Here is a 14400-nt window from a genome sequence, read left to right as displayed (position 1 = left end):
TGAAAAATATTTAGGAAACAGAAATGTTTATTCTAAAGGCTTAAAAGTGTTTAGAGCAGTACACAGAATTTTATGTGTTATGTATTATTCCAATCTTATATTTATAAAAATTATTGATTCTCAAAAAGTTTTGAAAAAGTAAAAGGAAATATAATAAAATTTTAACATCTGGAGTGAGTGGAATTAGGAGTGTTATTTCTTTACATGCTATTTAATTTTAATATTTTAAAAATCATATGCATTATTTGAATAATCAGGAACAAATAATAAATGTTACAAACACTATTCAGTTATAATAACAACACTCAGAAAAACCTGGTTGGCCTTATTAATACAGCATATCAGGAGCTATTACATTGCAGGTGTTTTTGGTTATGCCAATGTCAATACCTCACTGTTATCATTCTTCCACTGTTTTTTCTTTCTGCTGCTATCCTTCTACCCTCTATTTATTTGGTGGTCTTTTTTTTGGCATTTAAAAATATATATAACTCATTTCTTCAATTGTGTTATTTTGACAATACATAAATTGTCAGTTTCTTCTTCTCTTGACTTTGTTGCCTTTGTTTTAAGCTTTTCATTTATTCACTTTAGAGCATGTGTCTTTTTTGTTTGTTTGTTTTGGGGGGGAGGATGTGGAAGAGCTCTGGCTTCATATACTAATTCAGAAATCTAAGAATAGAGAATATAAGCCCAAGCTATTTACTGTATACTTTATGTTTAAGTAATTCTTTTAAGTTTTGTAACTAGGAGACATTTTGGATTCAACCAATTTATTCTTGTTTTTGTGTCTTGCATTCAAAAATGAATAAGTTTGGGTTTGGAGGGGCTAAGTAATTAATTAGCCTGGAGTCTGAGACTTTGTTAACTTCTAAGATGATTACTATTACAGTGTTCCTTTTATATAAGATGCTCCTGGTCTTCCTTCATCTGCAACTTCCCTTCTTAACCAATAAAAATGGTGTTAACTTTTAGTTCCCTAATAGAAAACACGTTATGATGCCATGAAGTCTCTTTGCAAGATGAGAGGATTATCATTCAACAGGCAAAATCTGAAAACAGACATATGTAATATCAGAACCAAATGCTAGAATGTAGGTTATATTTAGCATCAGCAACAAATTTATTGATGCTGATTATTTTAAAGCCAAACAAATTATATAAGGGTTTCTACTGTGATTGTGTCTATTTGAATATGACAAAAACTGAACCCCTCCTTTTCCTACCCGCCTCTCAAAGCTGCCCCATCTAGCCTGTTGAACAAGCCAGAAATCAGGTATTCTTCCCCTCCCTCTCCTTCACCCTTTTTATCCAGTCCACCACAAGGCACTAACAGTGTTAACTCCCAGTGATCTCTTGAATCCACTCACTTCTCTGCCTCCATCATCACTGCCCATCCTCCCACTAGTTCCAGCCCTGTCCTCTCCTAGGGGCTCCTGCAGAACCTCCAAACATCCACCTTCACACCCAAGATGGTTTTTGGGAAATGCAGATCCCATCACTAGACTCTCCTGCCAACAAATTCAGTGGCGTCCTTTGCTCTAAGGGTAAGGGGAAAATACTTAACATGGTCCTCAAGGCCTGCTCTGTTCATTTTTGTCTCATTCTGTCCTTGCTCTTGCCAGCGTTCAGGTTTCCAGTCCCTGGTACTCACTGTGTCCCCCTCGCCTCCGGGGTTGGGCATATGTTGTTTTCTCTTCCCAGGGTACATTTTCCGCACCCTTTTCCTCTAAGGGACTCCTACTCAGTCTTCAGATCTTTGTGTAATCTTTGCTTCCATCCTGCCATGGGAAAAAATATCACTATTATATGCTGTTATAGCTCTTTGCCCCTTGCCTTCCCAGTGGGCTCACTATTGCCATTTTCCATGTATTTGTGAGCTAATTTGATTAATGTCTTGTTTCTATTCAACTGCAGGCCCGAGTTTTGCTCCTAGCATATGGAAGATGCTCAGTAAACTTTGGTGGAATGAATAAATCAATGAATGTGTATCTAGTATGCCACAAGAAGTACATTTATATTAGCCACATTTGCTTCTCCTGTTGCTTCATTTTTAGGAAGGGGTGACTTCCATATAAGCAGATATTTATCCTTTAACTTCAGGGAGAAAATCACACAACCATGTGGCCTCTTGAATCCCAAGATATGCACTATCCAAGCTCAGTTGGGTACTGAGTGACATTTAGCGATCCTTAGCACACGCTTGTGCAGCATCCTCTCTTGTTCCCCACAGCTGCTCATCCACCTTGTTCTCTTTAGCTTGACAACTATGCCCACATGGCTTTCATCATTCTCAGCTGTAGGTATCTCCTTGGAGAAAAGTGACTATCAAGTTTAAATCCCTCCCTGGACACACATATGCACTTGTTCCTCTCTTTATGTCCTTCCCTCCTGTCCAATACTAGTCTGTGCACTTGTGTTCTAAAGCCCACACCCTCTCATTCCCTGAGGGCCTCCCTGGATCAATTTATTAGTCTTCTTCTATTATTTTCATCTCCTCTTCCACTGGCTTTAATCCGCCAATATACACATTTTATAAATGCAGATGTCACAAACAAAATGTAATACATAAATATATCATAACAAAACCAGAAACTCCTTTTTGTAAAATGTGAGAAAATTAGATGCACCTTATTGTAAAAGTCTGAACATTTGAATTTTGCTAAGAGCATCTACACCAGTAGTGCCAGTAATATTTTCTCTCTCCTTAACCCTCCAGCTTCTCTTCCCCACTCTGTATTCTTAGCCATTACCTTTATTTACTATTTCACAAAGAAAAATAGAAGCCAACAAAAGAAAACTTAGAGAAATTCTGCACTGTTGACCTATCAGTCTATATACTCTGCCTACTTCCCAGTAAAGAACTTCCCTGCTCCTATTTAAGGCCAGTGCCCCTAACTTGTGCAAAAGATCCTATCTTTGCTTTCTTCAAGGACATAATTATTTTCTGAATAATCAATTTTTTTCATTTTTTGTTTATTCATATATTTGGCAGTATCTCCCATCTTAAAGAAAACAACAGTAAAATCTCTTAATTGCCTGGAACTAGCTCTTGCTGAAGGCATTGCTGACCTATGCATTGCTAAATTCAATGTTCACTTCTCAGCAATTCACACCATTGAATTATGAGTAGCATTTGACAGAGTTGATCACTTCCTCCTCCTTAAAAATATCTTCTTCACTTTCTTTCCAACACACTGCGTTTTGAGTTTCCCTCTTACCTCTATTCATAGACTCCAGTGTGGATTCCTTCTCATCCCCCCAAACTCTCAATACCGTGGTGCCCTGTGGCTCCATTCGTGTATTTCTTTTCTTTACCACCTACCCTTGCACTAGTTGGTCTCATCTAGCACTCTGGCTGAGGATAGCATCTGTATGCAAGTGACTTCTAATTTTACATCTCCCCTGAAGTTCAGGTTTGGGCATTCTATGACATACATAATTAGTAACTACACTTGGATGTCTAAGAGCAATCCCAAACTGTATATAGTAAAAGCCAAATCCTTGATTCCAGACCTCCCTTCTTGAAACCTGTTTCTCCTCCAGTACTCATTTTTGCAAAAAGCAATTCCGTTCTCATTGTTCAGGCCTAAAGCCTTAGAGCTTTTCTTGACTATTTTTTTTTATCACATCTCACATATGTTCCATCAATAAATCTTTTTAGCTAAATCTTTAAAACATATTGACAATCTGACCACTCTGGCCACTTTCACTATTACTACCCATCATCTTAATTATTATAATAACTTCATAAGTGGTTTCCTGCTTTTGTGCTTTCTCTCCTCACCCCAACACACACACACACACACACACACACACACACACACACCCCAGCTAATCTTCACAAAGCAACCAGAGGTATTTTTGAAATACTTATAAATATTACTGATACAAAGATGTATACAGCACAATTTGCAGGTAATAATAACATACACACAGAGTTCTTTTGATTTTTTCCAAAACCTATAATGCTTAGTATTTCCACACTGGTAAAACAAGTTAGTTGTCAAAGTACAGGTAAGTTATAGTAGTGATAAAGGTGATAGAGTCATTTAATGTGATGGCTTATGGTACTGGGAGTTCACAAATTACAGGCCACAGACCAATTTCATCAGAATCACTTTAGGGGCCTAAGAAAAAGGTAGGTTCCTGTGACCCACTCCAGACTACTGAGCCAGAATCTCTAGGGTTTAGGAACTAAGAATGTGTTTATTTATTAAAGTATACAGAGTTTAAAAACCACAGCCCCATACCATGCCCCAATGACTATTATCTCACCTTTATTTGAAATACTATAGTGATAAGCAACTTGATCAGAGAGATCTTTTTATTTTATTTTTATTTTTTTTTAATTTTTGAATGTTTATTTATTTTTGAGAGAGAGACAGAATGTGAGTGGGCGAGGGGCAGAGAGAAAGGGAAACAGAATTTGAAGAAGGCTCCAGGCTCCAAGCTGCCCACACAGAGCCCAATGTGGGGCTTGAACTCACAAACCATGAGATCATGACCTGAGCTGAAGTGGGACAATTAACCGACTGAGCCACCGAGGCGCCTCAATCAGAGAGATCTTCTTAAAACATAAGTTAGATACTGTCACTCCTATACTGCAACCCTCTCAAATGGGTTTCTGTAAAGTAAAAGCCTAAGTTCTGACTTTAGATGCTTTAGGTCCCTGCTACTTCTCTGGTCTCATTTCCTTCCACTTTCCCCCTCCTCCATTCTGTTCCAGCCACACTAGTCTGTTTGCTGTATCTTGAACACCCAGAGCACAGCCTTGGCTAAGGGCCTTTGTACTTGCTGATTTCCTTTCCCTGGAACACTCTTCCTCCAGATAACTTCATGTCTTTACCTTTATTCTGCTATTTTTTTCAAATGTCAGTTCATCAGTGATGCCTTCATGACCAAAATATATAAAACAGCCCCCCTCCCACTCTACCCTCAGGGTACCCTGATTTCTCTTTTGCTGCTTTATTTTCCTTTGCAGTATAGTGTTTGTCCTCAGCTGTTCTCCTCTAGAAAGATTTAATTTTTTTCTTTTTTTTAATGTTTATTTATTTCTTTTGAGGGAGAGAGAGAGTATGAGAAGGGAAGGGATAGAGAGAAAGAGGGAGACAGAGAATTGCAAGCAGTCTCCGTGCCATCAGCACAGAGTCGAATGTGTGGCTTGAACTCATGAACTGTGAGACCATGACCTGAGCTGAAATCAAGAGTCAAATGCTCAATGACTGAGCCACCCAGGCACCCCAGATTCACTTTTCTAAAAAAAAGAAAAAACAAGACTCACTTCTACTTGCTACTTGATGAGTACCTTCTTATCCTTAAACTACTCCAGGTCAAATCCTGAAATTTGGAAATTCCCTTGTGTACCCACACCCTTCCATCTGTTTGCTAATCATGCCTTTTCATAGTTCTTGTGGCGATGCCTCCTATTTCCACATTACGTTTTCCCTCTTGGTTGGACTTAGCTACTCGACTGACTCACACATATAACCCCACTCTTGCGTGCACCCCTCCCTCACTATTTGTTCATGAGCCCAGGGCAGGGCTCATGAACATTCCTATAAGAAGGCCCAGTGCTAATTGTGCCCAGTGGCTCTCTGCTTGCTAATCAGTGTTTGCCTTGAGGCCACCCTTCTCAGTGCTGGCCAGTTCATCTTCCTGTCTTTCTGTAGTATCCTTTTCTTACATCCTTTTCTTCTCAAGCCTTCCCACTCCCCTTAAGGATCTAGTTCTACTAGGGGTGCCTGTGTGGCTCATTCAGTTAAGTGTCCCACTATTGATTTCGGTTCAGGTCATGATCTCACCACTCATGAGATGGGAGCCTTGCGTCGGGCTCTGTGCTGACAGTGCACAACCTGCTTGGGATTTTCTCTCTCCCTCTCTCTGACCCTCCCTCACTCTCTAGCTTTTTCCTCTCAAAATAAATAAACTTTAAAAAAAAGGATATAGTTCTACTCCACTGTTTATGAAAAGGTCCCTTCTGCTTTACCTCATGGGTGGATAAAGATCACCAATTCCTTGATTTATTTGTTCTACACAAAATAAGATAACAAACACTGAACAAAAACAACAACAGAAATCCCTGGATACTTGCTGCTCTCTGTTGACTCATACCTCAGCAGAAGTCGTTTCCTGTGGGGTGCCTGGGTGGCTCAGTCAGTTAAGCATCTGACTCTTGATGAAAGCTCAGGTCATGATCTCACAAAGCTCTGTGCTGACAACTTGGAGTTTGCTTGGGATTCTCTCTCCCTGTATCTCTGCCCCTTGCCTGCACACACACATGCACTCTTTCTCTCAAAATAAATAAATAAACTTAAAAAAAAGAAGTCATTTCCTGTGATTTGTCTTTGATTATCTTGTCTTCTTTGTTTTATTCTACTCTCAATCACTTTCTTACCACACTGATTCCTCTTGACAACCTTTGGAAGGATGTTTTTCAAAATTAATAAATACACCAAACCAAAGACCAAAACCAAACAAAATTCCAATATGTTCTCTGTGGTATGGCCAAGAGGATTTTCCCAAACACAATATGGCTGTGTATCAGCTTGCCCTTCCATGCACCTCATTTTACTTCTCAAGGCTTAGGATGCATGTGAAACTCTCACAGCATTGGTCTCCATGGCCTCTCTTTCCCCAGCTACCCTCCTTTGTTGATTCTACACCTTTGTCTTCCTCCTATGATAGTATAACTTCTTAAAAGAAAAAGTTCCACTTCCTAACTAACCTCAGTTCCCACTCCTTCCTTCCTCCTTCCTGCTTCCCTTTCTTCTTCAGCATTCCACAAAACCTGCTCTCAGAAAGTTCACTAGCAATCCCAAAGAATGAGTCATTACCAAATCTAGCGGTCTGTGCTCTATTCTCACCATTCACCCTGGGGTTTGATGACACTGTCCAACTTTCTTCTTAAAATTTTTCTTTTCTGTTGATTTTCAAAGAATGAAGTACTTTTTGTGATTTCTCCTATCTCTGAGTTTACTCTATTTATGTCTTCTTTCTGGGTCATCTTTCTTTTTCTATCCCCTAAATATAGATTTTTTTCTCAGTTTTCTCCTATGTACAGTTGACCCTTGAACCATGTGGCAGTTAGGGACACCAACCCCCGTGTGGTCAAAAATCCACATATAACTTTTGACTCCCCAAAAACTTAACTACTAAGAGCCTACTCTTGACTGGAAGCCTTACTAATAACATGAACACTCAACACACATTTACATGTTGTATGTATTATATACTGTATTCTTACAATAAAGTAATCTAGAGAAAATAAAATTTTATTAAGAAAACAAGGGTTCTAAACCCATGTTGTTTAAGGGTCAACTGTATTTTACTCTCTATACACATACCTGGATCTTTATTGCCTTTTTGCACTTCCAAAAACCTTTGTTCTAAAAAAAAGATTGCATTTGATCAAGTCAAGTCTGCCTTTGGTAGTTCTAGACAGCTTATTCCCTTTATTTCACTCCAAGACTCTTTGCAGAAGGAGCTGAAAATTAATAACATTTATATCATCTTTCATGGCTACCAGTGTGCATACTTATGCTATATGCTTAGTATTGTTCAAATTGAATTAATGGATCCTGAGAAAGACAAAGTAATGGACTAGTGAGAACCATCCTGTTTTGTGATCATAGGCGAGATCAGAGCTGAATTCTGGAATGGTTAATTTATTCTGAATAAATTAACAAAACTTAATCGTAGACCTTGGACAAATAAATCAGAATCATGTATCCAAAGATAAATCAAATGTACAGCCTACAGATATCAGTCAAGTTTCATTAGCATTTTACTTGCAAAAACTGTATATCATTTTTCTAATACATAGAGTAGAGCTCCATTATCACTTGATCAATCAACCAGTAAAATCACAAGGTTATTTTTTGTGTGTGTTTGTTTTTGCTTTTAATATTATTTTATCTTTCTGACTCTCTTAGTGCTGCTCATTAATCAAGAGTTGGGAGATATAAAAGAATACTATTATATCCTAGCTACTACAACTCTATGCCAGGCATGGGCAGAGCAATTCCATTTAATCTTCATAAGGCAGAATGTAAGATATTATAATTTCCATTTTACAAATTAATAAAATGAGGCTAAAAAGGTTAGAATAACTCGCCCAAGGTGAAACAGCTAGAAAAGGCAGATCTCCAACACCATTGGGAGCTACCTGACTGCAATGTTCATGATAGAGTATGATAGGAGTCAGAAACTTAGGGGATGAATCCTTCTATGCAGAAGCATTCTGTTTGGTTGTCAGACTGTTTACAATGTATTTCCACTTAATTGGAATACGTTTGGCCTAGGACTCCAGGCCTCCTCCAGGACTCCTAGGACTCACTCACTGTTGTCAACCACTGATTCATACATTTGTGTTACTTGCCTGACACCTTTAATCATTGAACTCTCCCCTTCCATGATGAGGCATCCTCCCTGACCTTACTGAATTTATTTTAGTGTTGGGAAGGAAGGTTCAGAATAGAAACCAAGAAAAGATATGCAATATTACAATTGTAGTAGATGTTTGGAACTGTTTTAAGGTTCCCTGTAAGTGCAAGAAATATACAAATGAGCTGTGGCTCACATTTATCAAGCCATGTGCTGCAACCTGCACTGTTTTTCAATCATCATTTGATTTATGCTTCCCAATAACTCTCTGATGTGGGACTTTTATAACCCCCAATTTACCAGTGAGGCACCTGGGATCTGGAGAGATTGGGTCACTTCCCAAGGCCACACAGTGGGTAACTGATAGAGGTAGGGCTCCAATACAGGCCACTGAATTCCAAATCCAAAATGCTTATCCACTCTTCCATACTGCTTCTGGTTTAACTCATTATGGTGAAAATAGGCCTGTGGGGGACTTCTAGGAGGATTTTTTAAAATTACGTTTTCTTGATGTGTAATATACATACAGAAAGATACCACCTATCAGAAGTATGTACCACAGTGAATTTTCACAAATGACCATAGCCGGATAATCAGGACCCAGGTCAAGGAACCACCTGAATTCCCCCACTCAAGGCTAAACACTATCCTGATGTTTAATAGCATAAAGAAGTGGTGCCTGTTTTTTCTGATAAATGGACTCATACAATATGCCTTCTTTTATGTTTGACTTCTCTCATTTATTATGTTTGTGAAATTCATCCATATTGTGTGTCCTTGTAGATCATTTCTTTTATTGTGTTATAATTTAATGGAATTTTATTATTGGATTTTGTTTTTGTATTAAATAAAGATACTGCTGATTTTTCTCCCTGACAAGAAACAAAATGATATTCAACCAGAGATTCCCAAAATACTATCATTTAAATAGATGCAAGAAAGTATTAAAAGGTGTAGGCAGACCATGCCAAGATAGTGCCCATATGTAAATTTATAGCAGTTTTGATGGGGGAATGCCATGTTCTATTTTGGAAGACTGGAAGTTAACATTTAATTTTCATAACCTGCTATGCATACTTATTGTACTTAAGAGGAATTGTTTATTCATGTATTTTTTGAAAGAGGCTTTGTATTCTGAGTGAGTCATATATAATAGGATGCAAAATACCCAAAGCAAAATTAATTATAAATATTTAAATATTAAAGTAAATCTCACATCCATGTTTTAAAATAAATTCTTTAAAAATAGGAATGATAAATACGAGTGAGTGATATGTTTTTGTTTTAATTTTTTAGATCGTATAATCATTTAAATTATTTTGCATTTTCCTAATTCAAAAGTTTCTTTAAATAGTCCTTAAACTATCCAAATATGAATCTAGAGTAAATGAAAGCCATATTTCATCAACAATGAGATTTTTTTTTCTTTTGTTAATATGCTCTGTCCTCTAGATGTGTCTGTGACTGTAGCCTTCCACCCCTCCACACAGAGGTCTATTTTAAACCAAAACAATAGAAACGAATAGATCTTCGGGTTGTAGACATTTTTTAGCAACAAGTCATTGAGGCACAGAAAATGCATAGCACACAATAATTCTCATTTTCAAGTAATATCTCCACCGATTGCCCTGTTTTTAATCTCCGGTGCACGCCCATGACCCTACATGAACCTCTCTCCTAGTTCTGACCCACAGCTGTGCTCTAGTTGCTGGTTTCCAGAGAGCGCGTAGGCCAGGGTTGCTCGGACCTTGCTTCGGTCTTGCTTTGCTTGTTCTGGGTCAGATCCTCCACCACAGCTCTGGCCTTCTCTGCCTGACCCTGGTACTTTGAACATGATGTTGAACCTCCTGGCTGTATCAGCCCTCTTCTTGTCCACAGTTCGAAGGCAGCTGATTGGTTGACAGCCTAGGAATTTGGTTTCCTTCAGAGATGACACAGGATGTTTGTTCTGCTTGCTTGTCACACTAGAGCAGTCATTCTCAACCCCAGCTTGTGATTATAATCACATAGGATGTTTTTTAAACGTTCTGAAGCCCAATCCCAGATATTCTGAATTAATTGATACGGGGTGTGGACTGGATATTGGGATGTTTTTCTTTTAGAGAGAGAGATAGCTCCTTGGTAGGAGAGAGAGAGAGAGAGAGAGAGAGAGAGAGAGAGAGAGAGAGAGAAGGAGAATCCCAAGCAGGCTGCACACTGTCAGCTCTGGGCCCAATGCAGGACTCAATCCCATGACCCTGGGATCAACAGTCAGAGGCTCAACTGACTGAGCCACCTAGGTGCCCCCAGATATTGAGATTTTTTAAGTGTATGTAGCTGTCAGAGTCAAACAAGTTGGACACTAAAGTAAGGTCAGATTTTATTCAGTAATATACTATTGCACTAGTATATTCCTGCTGTGACAAAGCCTTTGGGGCAGTATTACCCTGTCTTCTTTTTGCTTGGTTTCTTTTTCCTCTCCATGTCTATAAATTTTTTTGCCCAATTCTGATGAAGAATGCACTTGCCTTGTCACCTAAGTTTCTAATCCTGTTACCTATTGGATTTTCCTCCCACTACCTTGTTCCACTTTAGGATTGAACTTTATTCTTCATACTTGGACCCTCCCAAGGAGCAACCATTCCCTGCTGTCACCATAGACCAAATCCTGATCCCATACTTGTGGCTCTTTGTGAGCACTGGCCTCCAGGAATTTGCCTACATGTCTTCTATACCTTGTTTGACTTGCTTCACTTCTCCTAGGTTCTTCCCTCTTACACTGAACTTTCTTTCTATACTATGTTTTAATGACATGGGGAGGCCTTACAGTCCACTGTAGAACAGTGAAAGTAGAGCTTCTCATTGAGGCTTCTATAGGACTATTGGGGTTATCTTCTGGTCACCTTTCCTCCTAATGTTTCACTCTACATTGCCAGAGTTCTTAACAACATCAATTAATTCATTCATTAATAAACATTCATTGAATGTCTGATGAGTATATTCTTAGTTTTATAAAGTAATCAAAAGTTGATAGATATTACAACATTTTCACCTAGAAGCGAAGAAGTCCATCATGGATAAACATCTTTTCTGAGCCAATTGGCCAATTACCAATTAAAAAATACAACAGAAGTGGTCCTCAATATCCTTGGTACTATCAAATCATATTCTAGAATCTGGACTGCTTAGGCAGGGCAAAGGTTAATAGTAGTACAAAAAGAATATAACCTTTTTGTTATTGAGTGTAGATCATTTGGCAGGTGTTGTTTCTGCCCCTAAAAATATAGTTGAGTGGGGCACCTGGGTGACTCAGTTAAACATCCAACTCTTGATTTTGGCTCAGGTCATGATCTGATGGTCATGAGATTAAACCCCACGTTGGGTTACAAGCTGTGAGTCTGCTTAAAATTCTCTCCCTCCCACTCCCTCTGCCCCTCCCTCACTTGTGTGTATGCTCTCTCTCTCTCTCTCTCTCTCTGTATCTCTCTCTCTAAAAAAAAACACATTATATGTATACTGTTGAGTGTGATATGCCTGCACATAAAAAAATAATAAGACAATATATGACACATGCACACATAAATGAGAGAGGGAGATAACAGGTAATATACAAACACAGAATCCCACAAAAAGTAACTTAGGTGAGGAGTGAGGTATTCAGAAAAGTCTTCTTGGGGCACCTGGGTGGCTCAGTCGGTTAAGCGTCCACCTTTGGCTCAGGTCATGATCTCATGGTTTGTGGGTTAGAGCCCTGCATCGGGCTCTGTTCTGACAGATCGGAGCCTGGAGCCTGCTTTGGATTCTGTGTCTCCCTCTCTGTCTGCTCCTTCCCCACTCATGCTCTGTCTCTCTCTCAAAAATAAATAAACATTTAAAAAAATAAAAGTATTATTGAGGAGGCACCATTTAAACTGTGGCATGAAGAGTGTGTAGAATTTTAGCAGGTGTGAAAGTGTGGCATAGACATTCTAGACATGGAACACCAAGTTTAAGGTCAAAGGACAATAGAAAGGCTGATGGAGGAATTTCAATGAACTAAAATATTGACATGAGTGGCTTGAGAGAAATGTGTACTCAGTACATAACATAGAGTAGGTGTCCCATAAAAGGCTGTCAAATGAATTGAATTGACTGGGAGGAAAGATTCCTTAAGGAATTCACTAGGTGGCACTCTTTCTTCTTTGGCAGCATCTTTATGGTAAGTGGCAGAATATTTGGCATTATTGCTGACTTTTTTTGTTTGCTCCAGGTATATTATGTAAATAGATATAACCTGAGGCACGGTAGCATTTTTGTCTCTGTGGATGACTCACAGAATGCTAGGAATGAGGATTTTCAAGTAACATGGAAAACACTAACAGAATAATTGAGATTCTTAATGTGTGTGTGTTATGGTCTGGAATTCTTTTTGCCTTGATAAATTTTTGTCTCTATGCAAAAAACTCCATTTCAGTTCTTTACTTAAAGACTTCTACTCCTGGGGAATTATTGTAAAAATTTTTTTGTGTACTTTTCATTTGTTTGAAACCAGCTACTGAATCTGTTAGAATTAAAATGTATATCAACTTCCATTTTGGAAACAGGAATATTAAAATATAAGTTACTATAATCACAAAGCCATACAGTAAAAAATATAATAGAAAAGGATTTTGAAAATACTTGGCTAATAACTTATAGTCACAATCAATTTGATGTGTTCTAGAAATAGCTGAAATATATAAAATCCATAAATAAAATTACACATATACTGGGTTACATGTTAATTTTGAAATATACAACTTCTCAAATCAATTCATCAGGCATTAGTTTTGCCATTGATTTTGACATCCTTGGGGAAAGATTGGCAGGTATTTTAATAACATATGCAGTGAAGTGACAATTTAAATCCAAATTCTCTGAAATAATTACACTTCTAATTATCTCTATTAGTACTACTGAGCACATTTTGTTGTTGTTGCTTCTTAACGAAACAAGAAACATTGTCCTTATGTGCCCTTTTCGGGTCCTTCACTTACTTAAATTTTAACATAATATTCGGGAAAAATATTTTTAATTATGTATAATAGAAGTTTTCATTTCAGTAAGATCATGTTTTTATGGAATTCTGATAAGAAAGTGGCGACAAATCTTCTTCATAAGATTCACAGATGAATTTTCAAAGATTCTCCTTATTGAGGATTAAAAGACAAACTTGTGGGGGTAGGAAGGACAAAGATAAAAAACAAAATAAGCAAGTAAACAAAACATAAAGAATAAGTCTATGAGTAGTATTTCTATGTATTAGGTGCAGGGTTATGCATATGGTTATGGTAAATTCATTACATGGAGTGTAGTAAGCATTGGTGAAAGAACAAAATAAAGTATATAAAATTTCCCCCCTATCTCTTTATTGTTTACATCTAGAACAGGTGTTAAAGATTGATTGCTAACTTGTCTGGAAATACCCTTAAGATGATGTACTGATAACTATTCTGAAAAGTAGTTTTTCTTCATATTTGGGCTAACTTCCTCACTTCTGACATACAGCCTCTCAATGCATCTCCCTCATGATCCCCAATAGATGTATGCTAAGACGTATTCTCTTCTTGATGCCTGGAATGTTGTCCCTGATTTCCTAGTGAATTCTTCTTCAAGGCTCAAGTTGAATATTGACTTCTTTTAAAACGTCCTAAAAATCAGCTCCAGCTTCCCCTTTCTGCTCCCATACCACCAAAGTGGATACCTTGTAGTGCCAGCAGATGCTAATGCTCATCAAGCTTCCCTCCTTCTACCTCAGTGCCCACTAAAGTATTTCCTAGCTTCTTGCAGTTGAGGGAGACTATTTCGATTTGCTGGCCAATAGTATATGGATGGAGGATTAAATGATACTTCCATGTTTGCTGCATGAAATGCTCTCACCCACAATGCTTCACTCTCTTGCCCTTCTGACCCTGGAGATCATTTATTGAAGATCATGGTGTCACAACATGGGAGAGGCCTGTCCTCATGTCCACTTGACCTCATTTGAGCCGGAAAACTCACGTTCTCTCCTATGTC

The 14400-nt window shown here is 38.1% G+C and overlaps 1 pseudogene; it reads right to left on the bottom strand.

The window, feature by feature from the left end:
* Nucleotides 1-9745, bottom strand: part of LOC106980301 (archaemetzincin-2-like) — a 34378-nt pseudogene extending 24633 nt beyond the window's left edge.
* Between the last annotated feature and the right edge of the window lie 4655 nt (nucleotides 9746-14400).

Source organism: Acinonyx jubatus, chromosome B2 (genome assembly GCF_027475565.1).
Source record: "Acinonyx jubatus isolate Ajub_Pintada_27869175 chromosome B2, VMU_Ajub_asm_v1.0, whole genome shotgun sequence".
NCBI classification, from domain to species: domain Eukaryota; kingdom Metazoa; phylum Chordata; class Mammalia; order Carnivora; family Felidae; genus Acinonyx; species Acinonyx jubatus.
The sequence above is the reverse complement of the archived record's forward strand: the minus strand, read 5'-3'. Positions and strand labels throughout refer to the sequence as shown.